This window comes from Hyla sarda, unplaced genomic scaffold, assembly GCF_029499605.1.
Source record: "Hyla sarda isolate aHylSar1 unplaced genomic scaffold, aHylSar1.hap1 scaffold_434, whole genome shotgun sequence".
Lineage (NCBI taxonomy): Eukaryota > Metazoa > Chordata > Amphibia > Anura > Hylidae > Hyla > Hyla sarda.
Window position 1 is genome coordinate 1 of NW_026610448.1, and position 13,346 is coordinate 13,346.

Consider the following 13,346-nt stretch of genomic DNA (forward strand, 5'->3'; position numbering starts at 1 on the left):
AATAAAATATTATAACAACAATAAAAATAATAAACATTCCAAAATTATAACAAATTCATTCCCTTTCTCCGGGCGTAAACTGCCAAGTAATCAATTAAACCATAGGTTAAGCTTCCTTTTTCCATTTCCCTTTTTACTGGGATGGCCAACCAGGCCGGTATTTTATAAGTTACCATAAATCGATCCACGTCAGGGCGAAAAGAATCATAAACTTTGTTTCTTACTGCAGGCAACTGGGCTTTAAAGGTGGATAATAGATTATCCAGGTCCTGTAAGAACAATTCTCTTTCCTCATCTGGAGCTCTCTCCAAAATAGTTTGGAAAGACCCTGAATATCCTCTTAAATCTCTCACCGGCTCTTCATTTTTCTTTTTACTCTTATGCTCTCCAATGTTCTTTTCTTCTACTATCATCTCTTTTCCAACAATTTTTGGCTCTTGGGTTACCACAGATCTTTTAATTTCTGGCTCTTGTTCAGAAACTTCTTCTTCTCTTTTCTTCTTCCTCTTTGGACAGTTCACATACATGTGACCAATTTTGTTACATAAATTACATTTACTTTTTTGGCTACAGGATTCGATTTCATGACCTTCTTTTTGGCATTTTTGGCACCACATTGAGGTGCACTCTTCCTTTAAATGGCCATATTTCTTGCATTTTCTACAGAAATTCTGCATACCTGCAAAAAACATATCTCCATTGATAACCCCTATTTTAAAACGGGCAGGGGGATAAAGAACTCTTCCATCTGCGTCTTCCTTGAACTTTACTTTAAATCTCCACTTTGTTGTCCAGACTCCATACTGATTATAAATTTTCCCAAGTGGCGCAATTTCCTCACAAAATTGGGTCAAAAGAATTATAATATCCTCCTCAGGGACGTAAGGACTATACATCCTCACCGTTAAAATTCTTTCTCTCCTGGGAAAGTGGGGAATGACTTCCACGCCCTCCCACACTGGATCAGACTTGATTGTCTCAAATTTCTTCCAAAATAAATCATAATCCTCTTCGGAAACCAAAATAACATCAAAGCACCCTTTCTTTGGAAATTCCAACATGGAAAGGATTTGTGTCTTTGCAATTTCCAAAACTCCAAAAAGAATTTCCTCCATTACAAAGGAAAGTCCTCTTCTTTTCTTCTCAAGGTCTTTCAGCAGGATCCGGACCCCATTCTTGATCTTCCCAAAAAAAGGAACCTCCTCTCCAACAGATTGAGAGGTGTCCATGATCTCTTCCATCTTCAATAGGCGTGTCCAGGCAGGGACAGAAAAACACTCCCCCACCAAAGAGTGGGCAGTGAAGGGTGATCGCCTCCCGTTGTCTGGGGACTAAGCCGGCTCCCTAATAGCAGCAGGGGGGTGAAGTCCCTCCGTTAAGAAGGACGATCCCCCCAGGCCAAGGAGCCGGGTACCCCAGACACCCTCTGACCAGACCAAGTGAGCAGATACTACACTTGATCTTAGCCAAAAGGCCGAGAAGCGATAACCGTGAAAGGGGCGGGCCCAACAAGGTCCCCTTCATGGGCACTATCACTGCTTGCTGTCAGGGAGGCTGCCAGACAATTTTCCATGCACACTCTGGGCTGGGGGGCAGTCAACCACCAGTACACACAGCAGAACCTAAACCCATACCATTATTGCTAAGCAGCAAGACAGGGGCCCATTGCACTCCCACGGGGCCTTTTTAAATGCAATCCATAACCCGGATTTGCCAGGAACCCTTCTTACTCCTCCTACTTGCATGTGACACTGGGCTTAGGATCTGCATAGGAAACACACACACAAGCACACACCTACCTTTGTTGCCTGCAGATGCCTCCTTGGCTGTCCCCAAACGGTATCAAACCAACACCCACGGGAAGCTGTAAGCATAGAGGACATGCCTGCACCCCATTGGACTTACCTGTGTGGGTTAAATCCGGGTTATTTGACAACCTATGGCGGTGATGGTTCTGCTCAGGCAGAGCAGTGCTGATGCTCCTCATAAAGCTGTCGCTGCTGTGAAGGTTCTAGGTGACATCACAAATCCCTTTGGTTACATACACAACAAAGCTGGGTTGTTGTTGTTTACACTCTGCAAGGCCTGTGGAAGTGAGTGACATCATAGCACTGTAGTTCTGAGGGTTCAAGATGGATGCAACAATCTCCTGTTGCTTCTATGAAGGCCGTAATAGACGACATCACCAAACAGCTCCATAGTCACATACACAGCAAAGGAGAGATGTTGTTTACACCTAGTGATGTCAGTGGTATTGAGTGACATCACAGCACAGTGCTAAGGCTCCTGGGCCTGGACACAGCAGCGGCTGCAATATCTCAACGGAGAATACGTTTATATCTATGTGTGTGTGTGCGCATATATATATATATATATATATATATATATATATATATATATATTTCTCCGCCGAAATCACTTTTAAACCCATTTCCACCTTTTTTTCCCTTCTCTTCCTCTTACTTTTTTTTCACGTTTTTTTACGTTTTTCTCCTTTTCGCCTCTTTTCTGGGCGTATTATTCTTCTTTTTCTTCTTTTTTTTCGTCTAATGCATACCCCATCAGTGCAGCAATGCTTATTCAATACCGCCAGCAGATGGAGACACTGGGGGATAATTTTCTAAGGATTTATACTGATTTTTCCTGTCTGAATTTGTCGCACAGAAAGTTGCAGGCCAAATATGTGTGACATTTCTGCGACTTTAGCTTCTAGAGCATTTTTACAACATTATACATAGGTGCTGAATACATAAAAAGCGACTGTTCAGCGACAGACAAGTCGCATCGGCTGAAAGTAGGCCAGAATGTCAGTCCATGTTGGAGCAGGTTTAGATACAGTCTAAAGCATAGATCTCAAAGTCTGTGCACAGAATTTAGCAAGGGCCTCGCACCTTCTGATGCATCAGGTAGGTGCACAATAGCATAGCCTAACCCTCTGTACTTTGGTCTATATTGATGCGGGACATAGACAGCCAGCTGATGACCAATCCATTAGTGCAATGGATGGCTGGAAGCATTTGTCTTTGCCTTTGCAATACCACAGAAGCAATGCATGGTCAATGTACAGCAATGACACACCTGTGTGAACAGCCAGGAGACCCCCCCCCCCCCCCCCCCCATGTTATGTTACATAGTTACATAGTTAGTACGGTCGAAAAAAGACATATGTCCATCACGTTCAACCAGGGAATTAAGGGGTAGGGGTGTGGCGCGATATTGGGGAAGGGATGAGATTTTATATTTCTTCATAAGCATTAATCTTATTTTGTCAATTAGGAACATTCAGCACCCACCCGCTATCAAGGCAGCTGCCTATCATGTCATGCCCTACCTGCACAGGTGTGCTGGCTACTCAAATGATCCAATTAAGGAGGCCATTTAGTCAGCAGCAGCAGAAGTCCTGTGCCTGGACGCTCCAACAGGGGCCAGACACAAGCAGAAGCAGAAGCAGCAGAAGCAGCAGCAGCACCACCTTTTGTTTTTTGGCTGCAGCAGCAGCAAGGCCCACAGGGCTGGCTAGCTGGCTAGCCAGCAAGCAGGTAGCAATGAAAGTAGGAATCTTTCTTTTTAACCCTGTAAGGGGGTGGTGCACTGTACCCGAAGATACTGCCATATCGGGTCAATGCATAGGGCGACGGAAGCAAGCTTCGAAATCGGCCCCCGTTCTCAAAAATCCATTTAATATATGGTCCCCAGATAGGGGACGTATCAGATATTAAACTGATAAGAACAGATACTACACTTGATCTTAGCCAAAAGGCCGAGAAGCGATAACCGTGAAAGGGGCGGGCCCAACAAGGTCCCCTTTATGGGCACTATCACTGCTTGCTGTCAGGGAGGCTGCCAGACAATTTTCCATGCACACTCTGGGCTGGGGGGCAGTCAACCACCAGTACACACAGCAGAACCTAAACCCATACCATTATTGCTAAGCAGCAAGACAGGGGCCCATTGCACTCCCACGGGGCCTTTTTAAATGCAATCCATAACCCGGATTTGCCAGGAACCCTTCTTACTCCTCCTACTTGCATGTGACACTGGGCTTAGGATCTGCATAGGAAACACACACACAAGCACACACCTACCTTTGTTGCCTGCAGATGCCTCCTTGGCTGTCCCCAAACGGTATCAAACCAACACCCACGGGAAGCTGTAAGCATAGAGGACATGCCTGCACCCCATTGGACTTACCTGTGTGGGTTAAATCCGGGTTATTTGACAACCTATGGCGGTGATGGTTCTGCTCAGGCAGAGCAGTGCTGATGCTCCTCATAAAGCTGTCGCTGCTGTGAAGGTTCTAGGTGACATCACAAATCCCTTTGGTTACATACACAACAAAGCTGGGTTGTTGTTGTTTACACTCTGCAAGGCCTGTGGAAGTGAGTGACATCATAGCACTGTAGTTCTGAGGGTTCAAGATGGATGCAACAATCTCCTGTTGCTTCTATGAAGGCCGTAATAGACGACATCACCAAACAGCTCCATAGTCACATACACAGCAAAGGAGAGATGTTGTTTACACCTAGTGATGTCAGTGGTATTGAGTGACATCACAGCACAGTGCTAAGGCTCCTGGGCCTGGACACAGCAGCGGCTGCAATATCTCAACGGAGAATACGTTTATATCTATGTGTGTGTGTGCGCATATATATATATATATATATATATATATATATATATATATATATATATATATTTCTCCGCCGAAATCACTTTTAAACCCATTTCCACCTTTTTTTCCCTTCTCTTCCTCTTACTTTTTTTTCACGTTTTTTTACGTTTTTCTCCTTTTCGCCTCTTTTCTGGGCGTATTATTCTTCTTTTTCTTCTTTTTTTTCGTCTAATGCATACCCCATCAGTGCAGCAATGCTTATTCAATACCGCCAGCAGATGGAGACACTGGGGGATAATTTTCTAAGGATTTATACTGATTTTTCCTGTCTGAATTTGTCGCACAGAAAGTTGCAGGCCAAATATGTGTGACATTTCTGCGACTTTAGCTTCTAGAGCATTTTTACAACATTATACATAGGTGCTGAATACATAAAAAGCGACTGTTCAGCGACAGACAAGTCGCATCGGCTGAAAGTAGGCCAGAATGTCAGTCCATGTTGGAGCAGGTTTAGATACAGTCTAAAGCATAGATCTCAAAGTCTGTGCACAGAATTTAGCAAGGGCCTCGCACCTTCTGATGCATCAGGTAGGTGCACAATAGCATAGCCTAACCCTCTGTACTTTGGTCTATATTGATGCGGGACATAGACAGCCAGCTGATGACCAATCCATTAGTGCAATGGATGGCTGGAAGCATTTGTCTTTGCCTTTGCAATACCACAGAAGCAATGCATGGTCAATGTACAGCAATGACACACCTGTGTGAACAGCCAGGAGACCCCCCCCCCCCCCCCATGTTATGTTACATAGTTACATAGTTAGTACGGTCGAAAAAAGACATATGTCCATCACGTTCAACCAGGGAATTAAGGGGTAGGGGTGTGGCGCGATATTGGGGAAGGGATGAGATTTTATATTTCTTCATAAGCATTAATCTTATTTTGTCAATTAGGAACATTCAGCACCCACCCGCTATCAAGGCAGCTGCCTATCATGTCATGCCCTACCTGCACAGGTGTGCTGGCTACTCAAATGATCCAATTAAGGAGGCCATTTAGTCAGCAGCAGCAGAAGTCCTGTGCCTGGACGCTCCAACAGGGGCCAGACACAAGCAGAAGCAGAAGCAGCAGAAGCAGCAGCAGCACCACCTTTTGTTTTTTGGCTGCAGCAGCAGCAAGGCCCACAGGGCTGGCTAGCTGGCTAGCCAGCAAGCAGGTAGCAATGAAAGTAGGAATCTTTCTTTTTAACCCTGTAAGGGGGTGGTGCACTGTACCCGAAGATACTGCCATATCGGGTCAATGCATAGGGCGACGGAAGCAAGCTTCGAAATCGGCCCCCGTTCTCAAAAATCCATTTAATATATGGTTCCCAGATAGGGGACGTATCAGATATTAAACTGATAAGAACAGATACTACACTTGATCTTAGCCAAAAGGCCGAGAAGCGATAACCGTGAAAGGGGCGGGCCCAACAAGGTCCCCTTCATGGGCACTATCACTGCTTGCTGTCAGGGAGGCTGCCAGACAATTTTCCATGCACACTCTGGGCTGGGGGGCAGTCAACCACCAGTACACACAGCAGAACCTAAACCCATACCATTATTGCTAAGCAGCAAGACAGGGGCCCATTGCACTCCCACGGGGCCTTTTTAAATGCAATCCATAACCCGGATTTGCCAGGAACCCTTCTTACTCCTCCTACTTGCATGTGACACTGGGCTTAGGATCTGCATAGGAAACACACACACAAGCACACACCTACCTTTGTTGCCTGCAGATGCCTCCTTGGCTGTCCCCAAACGGTATCAAACCAACACCCACGGGAAGCTGTAAGCATAGAGGACATGCCTGCACCCCATTGGACTTACCTGTGTGGGTTAAATCCGGGTTATTTGACAACCTATGGCGGTGATGGTTCTGCTCAGGCAGAGCAGTGCTGATGCTCCTCATAAAGCTGTCGCTGCTGTGAAGGTTCTAGGTGACATCACAAATCCCTTTGGTTACATACACAACAAAGCTGGGTTGTTGTTGTTTACACTCTGCAAGGCCTGTGGAAGTGAGTGACATCATAGCACTGTAGTTCTGAGGGTTCAAGATGGATGCAACAATCTCCTGTTGCTTCTATGAAGGCCGTAATAGACGACATCACCAAACAGCTCCATAGTCACATACACAGCAAAGGAGAGATGTTGTTTACACCTAGTGATGTCAGTGGTATTGAGTGACATCACAGCACAGTGCTAAGGCTACTGGGCCTGGACACAGCAGCGGCTGCAATATCTCAACGGAGAATACGTTTATATCTATGTGTGTGTGTGCGCATATATATATATATATATATATATATATATATATATATATATTTCTCCGCCGAAATCACTTTTAAACCCATTTCCACCTTTTTTTCCCTTCTCTTCCTCTTACTTTTTTTCACGTTTTTTTACGTTTTTCTCCTTTTCGCCTCTTTTCTGGGCGTATTATTCTTCTTTTTCTTCTTTTTTTTCGTCTAATGCATACCCCATCAGTGCAGCAATGCTTATTCAATACCGCCAGCAGATGGAGACACTGGGGGATAATTTTCTAAGGATTTATACTGATTTTTCCTGTCTGAATTTGTCGCACAGAAAGTTGCAGGCCAAATATGTGTGACATTTCTGCGACTTTAGCTTCTAGAGCATTTTTACAACATTATACATAGGTGCTGAATACATAAAAAGCGACTGTTCAGCGACAGACAAGTCGCATCGGCTGAAAGTAGGCCAGAATGTCAGTCCATGTTGGAGCAGGTTTAGATACAGTCTAAAGCATAGATCTCAAAGTCTGTGCACAGAATTTAGCAAGGGCCTCGCACCTTCTGATGCATCAGGTAGGTGCACAATAGCATAGCCTAACCCTCTGTACTTTGGTCTATATTGATGCGGGACATAGACAGCCAGCTGATGACCAATCCATTAGTGCAATGGATGGCTGGAAGCATTTGTCTTTGCCTTTGCAATACCACAGAAGCAATGCATGGTCAATGTACAGCAATGACACACCTGTGTGAACAGCCAGGAGACCCCCCCCCCCCCCCATGTTATGTTACATAGTTACATAGTTAGTACGGTCGAAAAAAGACATATGTCCATCACGTTCAACCAGGGAATTAAGGGGTAGGGGTGTGGCGCGATATTGGGGAAGGGATGAGATTTTATATTTCTTCATAAGCATTAATCTTATTTTGTCAATTAGGAACATTCAGCACCCACCCGCTATCAAGGCAGCTGCCTATCATGTCATGCCCTACCTGCACAGGTGTGCTGGCTACTCAAATGATCCAATTAAGGAGGCCATTTAGTCAGCAGCAGCAGAAGTCCTGTGCCTGGACGCTCCAACAGGGGCCAGACACAAGCAGAAGCAGAAGCAGCAGAAGCAGCAGCAGCACCACCTTTTGTTTTTTGGCTGCAGCAGCAGCAAGGCCCACAGGGCTGGCTAGCTGGCTAGCCAGCAAGCAGGTAGCAATGAAAGTAGGAATCTTTCTTTTTAACCCTGTAAGGGGGTGGTGCACTGTACCCGAAGATACTGCCATATCGGGTCAATGCATAGGGCGACGGAAGCAAGCTTCGAAATCGGCCCCCGTTCTCAAAAATCCATTTAATATATGGTTCCCAGATAGGGGACGTATCAGATATTAAACTGATAAGAACAGATACTACACTTGATCTTAGCCAAAAGGCCGAGAAGCGATAACCGTGAAAGGGGCGGGCCCAACAAGGTCCCCTTCATGGGCACTATCACTGCTTGCTGTCAGGGAGGCTGCCAGACAATTTTCCATGCACACTCTGGGCTGGGGGGCAGTCAACCACCAGTACACACAGCAGAACCTAAACCCATACCATTATTGCTAAGCAGCAAGACAGGGGCCCATTGCACTCCCACGGGGCCTTTTTAAATGCAATCCATAACCCGGATTTGCCAGGAACCCTTCTTACTCCTCCTACTTGCATGTGACACTGGGCTTAGGATCTGCATAGGAAACACACACACAAGCACACACCTACCTTTGTTGCCTGCAGATGCCTCCTTGGCTGTCCCCAAACGGTATCAAACCAACACCCACGGGAAGCTGTAAGCATAGAGGACATGCCTGCACCCCATTGGACTTACCTGTGTGGGTTAAATCCGGGTTATTTGACAACCTATGGCGGTGATGGTTCTGCTCAGGCAGAGCAGTGCTGATGCTCCTCATAAAGCTGTCGCTGCTGTGAAGGTTCTAGGTGACATCACAAATCCCTTTGGTTACATACACAACAAAGCTGGGTTGTTGTTGTTTACACTCTGCAAGGCCTGTGGAAGTGAGTGACATCATAGCACTGTAGTTCTGAGGGTTCAAGATGGATGCAACAATCTCCTGTTGCTTCTATGAAGGCCGTAATAGACGACATCACCAAACAGCTCCATAGTCACATACACAGCAAAGGAGAGATGTTGTTTACACCTAGTGATGTCAGTGGTATTGAGTGACATCACAGCACAGTGCTAAGGCTCCTGGGCCTGGACACAGCAGCGGCTGCAATATCTCAACGGAGAATACGTTTATATCTATGTGTGCGCATATATATATATATATATATATATATATATATATATATTTCTCCGCCGAAATCACTTTTAAACCCATTTCCACCTTTTTTTCCCTTCTCTTCCTCTTACTTTTTTTTCACGTTTTTTTACGTTTTTCTCCTTTTCGCCTCTTTTCTGGGCGTATTATTCTTCTTTTTCTTCTTTTTTTTCGTCTAATGCATACCCCATCAGTGCAGCAATGCTTATTCAATACCGCCAGCAGATGGAGACACTGGGGGATAATTTTCTAAGGATTTATACTGATTTTTCCTGTCTGAATTTGTCGCACAGAAAGTTGCAGGCCAAATATGTGTGACATTTCTGCGACTTTAGCTTCTAGAGCATTTTTACAACATTATACATAGGTGCTGAATACATAAAAAGCGACTGTTCAGCGACAGACAAGTCGCATCGGCTGAAAGTAGGCCAGAATGTCAGTCCATGTTGGAGCAGGTTTAGATACAGTCTAAAGCATAGATCTCAAAGTCTGTGCACAGAATTTAGCAAGGGCCTCGCACCTTCTGATGCATCAGGTAGGTGCACAATAGCATAGCCTAACCCTCTGTACTTTGGTCTATATTGATGCGGGACATAGACAGCCAGCTGATGACCAATCCATTAGTGCAATGGATGGCTGGAAGCATTTGTCTTTGCCTTTGCAATACCACAGAAGCAATGCATGGTCAATGTACAGCAATGACACACCTGTGTGAACAGCCAGGAGACCCCCCCCCCCATGTTATGTTACATAGTTACATAGTTAGTACGGTCGAAAAAAGACATATGTCCATCACGTTCAACCAGGGAATTAAGGGGTAGGGGTGTGGCGCGATATTGGGGAAGGGATGAGATTTTATATTTCTTCATAAGCATTAATCTTATTTTGTCAATTAGGAACATTCAGCACCCACCCGCTATCAAGGCAGCTGCCTATCATGTCATGCCCTACCTGCACAGGTGTGCTGGCTACTCAAATGATCCAATTAAGGAGGCCATTTAGTCAGCAGCAGCAGAAGTCCTGTGCCTGGACGCTCCAACAGGGGCCAGACACAAGCAGAAGCAGAAGCAGCAGAAGCAGCAGCAGCACCACCTTTTGTTTTTTGGCTGCAGCAGCAGCAAGGCCCACAGGGCTGGCTAGCTGGCTAGCCAGCAAGCAGGTAGCAATGAAAGTAGGAATCTTTCTTTTTAACCCTGTAAGGGGGTGGTGCACTGTACCCGAAGATACTGCCATATCGGGTCAATGCATAGGGCGACGGAAGCAAGCTTCGAAATCGGCCCCCGTTCTCAAAAATCCATTTAATATATGGTCCCCAGATAGGGGACGTATCAGATATTAAACTGATAAGAACAGATACTACACTTGATCTTAGCCAAAAGGCCGAGAAGCGATAACCGTGAAAGGGGCGGGCCCAACAAGGTCCCCTTCATGGGCACTATCACTGCTTGCTGTCAGGGAGGCTGCCAGACAATTTTCCATGCACACTCTGGGCTGGGGGGCAGTCAACCACCAGTACACACAGCAGAACCTAAACCCATACCATTATTGCTAAGCAGCAAGACAGGGGCCCATTGCACTCCCACGGGGCCTTTTTAAATGCAATCCATAACCCGGATTTGCCAGGAACCCTTCTTACTCCTCCTACTTGCATGTGACACTGGGCTTAGGATCTGCATAGGAAACACACACACAAGCACACACCTACCTTTGTTGCCTGCAGATGCCTCCTTGGCTGTCCCCAAACGGTATCAAACCAACACCCACGGGAAGCTGTAAGCATAGAGGACATGCCTGCACCCCATTGGACTTACCTGTGTGGGTTAAATCCGGGTTATTTGACAACCTATGGCGGTGATGGTTCTGCTCAGGCAGAGCAGTGCTGATGCTCCTCATAAAGCTGTCGCTGCTGTGAAGGTTCTAGGTGACATCACAAATCCCTTTGGTTACATACACAACAAAGCTGGGTTGTTGTTGTTTACACTCTGCAAGGCCTGTGGAAGTGAGTGACATCATAGCACTGTAGTTCTGAGGGTTCAAGATGGATGCAACAATCTCCTGTTGCTTCTATGAAGGCCGTAATAGACGACATCACCAAACAGCTCCATAGTCACATACACAGCAAAGGAGAGATGTTGTTTACACCTAGTGATGTCAGTGGTATTGAGTGACATCACAGCACAGTGCTAAGGCTCCTGGGCCTGGACACAGCAGCGGCTGCAATATCTCAACGGAGAATACGTTTATATCTATGTGTGCGCATATATATATATATATATATATATATATATATATATATATATATATATATATTTCTCCGCCGAAATCACTTTTAAACCCATTTCCACCTTTTTTTCCCTTCTCTTCCTCTTACTTTTTTTTCACGTTTTTTTACGTTTTTCTCCTTTTCGCCTCTTTTCTGGGCGTATTATTCTTCTTTTTCTTCTTTTTTTTCGTCTAATGCATACCCCATCAGTGCAGCAATGCTTATTCAATACCGCCAGCAGATGGAGACACTGGGGGATAATTTTCTAAGGATTTATACTGATTTTTCCTGTCTGAATTTGTCGCACAGAAAGTTGCAGGCCAAATATGTGTGACATTTCTGCGACTTTAGCTTCTAGAGCATTTTTACAACATTATACATAGGTGCTGAATACATAAAAAGCGACTGTTCAGCGACAGACAAGTCGCATCGGCTGAAAGTAGGCCAGAATGTCAGTCCATGTTGGAGCAGGTTTAGATACAGTCTAAAGCATAGATCTCAAAGTCTGTGCACAGAATTTAGCAAGGGCCTCGCACCTTCTGATGCATCAGGTAGGTGCACAATAGCATAGCCTAACCCTCTGTACTTTGGTCTATATTGATGCGGGACATAGACAGCCAGCTGATGACCAATCCATTAGTGCAATGGATGGCTGGAAGCATTTGTCTTTGCCTTTGCAATACCACAGAAGCAATGCATGGTCAATGTACAGCAATGACACACCTGTGTGAACAGCCAGGAGACCCCCCCCCCCATGTTATGTTACATAGTTACATAGTTAGTACGGTCGAAAAAAGACATATGTCCATCACGTTCAACCAGGGAATTAAGGGGTAGGGGTGTGGCGCGATATTGGGGAAGGGATGAGATTTTATATTTCTTCATAAGCATTAATCTTATTTTGTCAATTAGGAACATTCAGCACCCACCCGCTATCAAGGCAGCTGCCTATCATGTCATGCCCTACCTGCACAGGTGTGCTGGCTACTCAAATGATCCAATTAAGGAGGCCATTTAGTCAGCAGCAGCAGAAGTCCTGTGCCTGGACGCTCCAACAGGGGCCAGACACAAGCAGAAGCAGAAGCAGCAGAAGCAGCAGCAGCACCACCTTTTGTTTTTTGGCTGCAGCAGCAGCAAGGCCCACAGGGCTGGCTAGCTGGCTAGCCAGCAAGCAGGTAGCAATGAAAGTAGGAATCTTTCTTTTTAACCCTGTAAGGGGGTGGTGCACTGTACCCGAAGATACTGCCATATCGGGTCAATGCATAGGGCGACGGAAGCAAGCTTCGAAATCGGCCCCCGTTCTCAAAAATCCATTTAATATATGGTCCCCAGATAGGGGACGTATCAGATATTAAACTGATAAGAACAGATACTACACTTGATCTTAGCCAAAAGGCCGAGAAGCGATAACCGTGAAAGGGGCGGGCCCAACAAGGTCCCCTTCATGGGCACTATCACTGCTTGCTGTCAGGGAGGCTGCCAGACAATTTTCCATGCACACTCTGGGCTGGGGGGCAGTCAACCACCAGTACACACAGCAGAACCTAAACCCATACCATTATTGCTAAGCAGCAAGACAGGGGCCCATTGCACTCCCACGGGGCCTTTTTAAATGCAATCCATAACCCGGATTTGCCAGGAACCCTTCTTACTCCTCCTACTTGCATGTGACACTGGGCTTAGGATCTGCATAGGAAACACACACACAAGCACACACCTACCTTTGTTGCCTGCAGATGCCTCCTTGGCTGTCCCCAAACGGTATCAAACCAACACCCACGGGAAGCTGTAAGCATAGAGGACATGCCTGCACCCCATTGGACTTACCTGTGTGGGTTAAATCCGGGTTATTTGACAACCTATGGCGGTG

The 13,346-nt window shown here is 45.8% G+C and overlaps 5 non-coding genes and 1 pseudogene across 5 annotated transcripts; all 6 read right to left on the reverse strand.

Moving 5' to 3' along the window:
* Positions 1 to 1,349: 1,349 nt before the first annotated feature.
* On the reverse strand, positions 1,350 to 1,486 carry LOC130334484 (U2 spliceosomal RNA; annotated as a pseudogene).
* A 2,095-nt stretch (positions 1,487 to 3,581) lies between these two features.
* Positions 3,582 to 3,772, reverse strand: LOC130334435 (U2 spliceosomal RNA). The gene has a single exon (XR_008876244.1). It is a non-coding gene; the product is annotated as a U2 spliceosomal RNA (small nuclear RNA).
* A 2,099-nt stretch (positions 3,773 to 5,871) lies between these two features.
* On the reverse strand, positions 5,872 to 6,062 carry LOC130334462 (U2 spliceosomal RNA). The gene has a single exon (XR_008876268.1). It is a non-coding gene; the product is annotated as a U2 spliceosomal RNA (small nuclear RNA).
* Positions 6,063 to 8,149: 2,087 nt separating this feature from the next.
* Positions 8,150 to 8,340, reverse strand: LOC130334463 (U2 spliceosomal RNA). Its single transcript, XR_008876269.1, has one exon. It is a non-coding gene; the product is annotated as a U2 spliceosomal RNA (small nuclear RNA).
* A 2,074-nt stretch (positions 8,341 to 10,414) lies between these two features.
* On the reverse strand, positions 10,415 to 10,605 carry LOC130334492 (U2 spliceosomal RNA). Its single transcript, XR_008876290.1, has one exon. It is a non-coding gene; the product is annotated as a U2 spliceosomal RNA (small nuclear RNA).
* Positions 10,606 to 12,693: 2,088 nt separating this feature from the next.
* On the reverse strand, positions 12,694 to 12,884 carry LOC130334505 (U2 spliceosomal RNA). Its single transcript, XR_008876301.1, has one exon. It is a non-coding gene; the product is annotated as a U2 spliceosomal RNA (small nuclear RNA).
* Between the last annotated feature and the right edge of the window lie 462 nt (positions 12,885 to 13,346).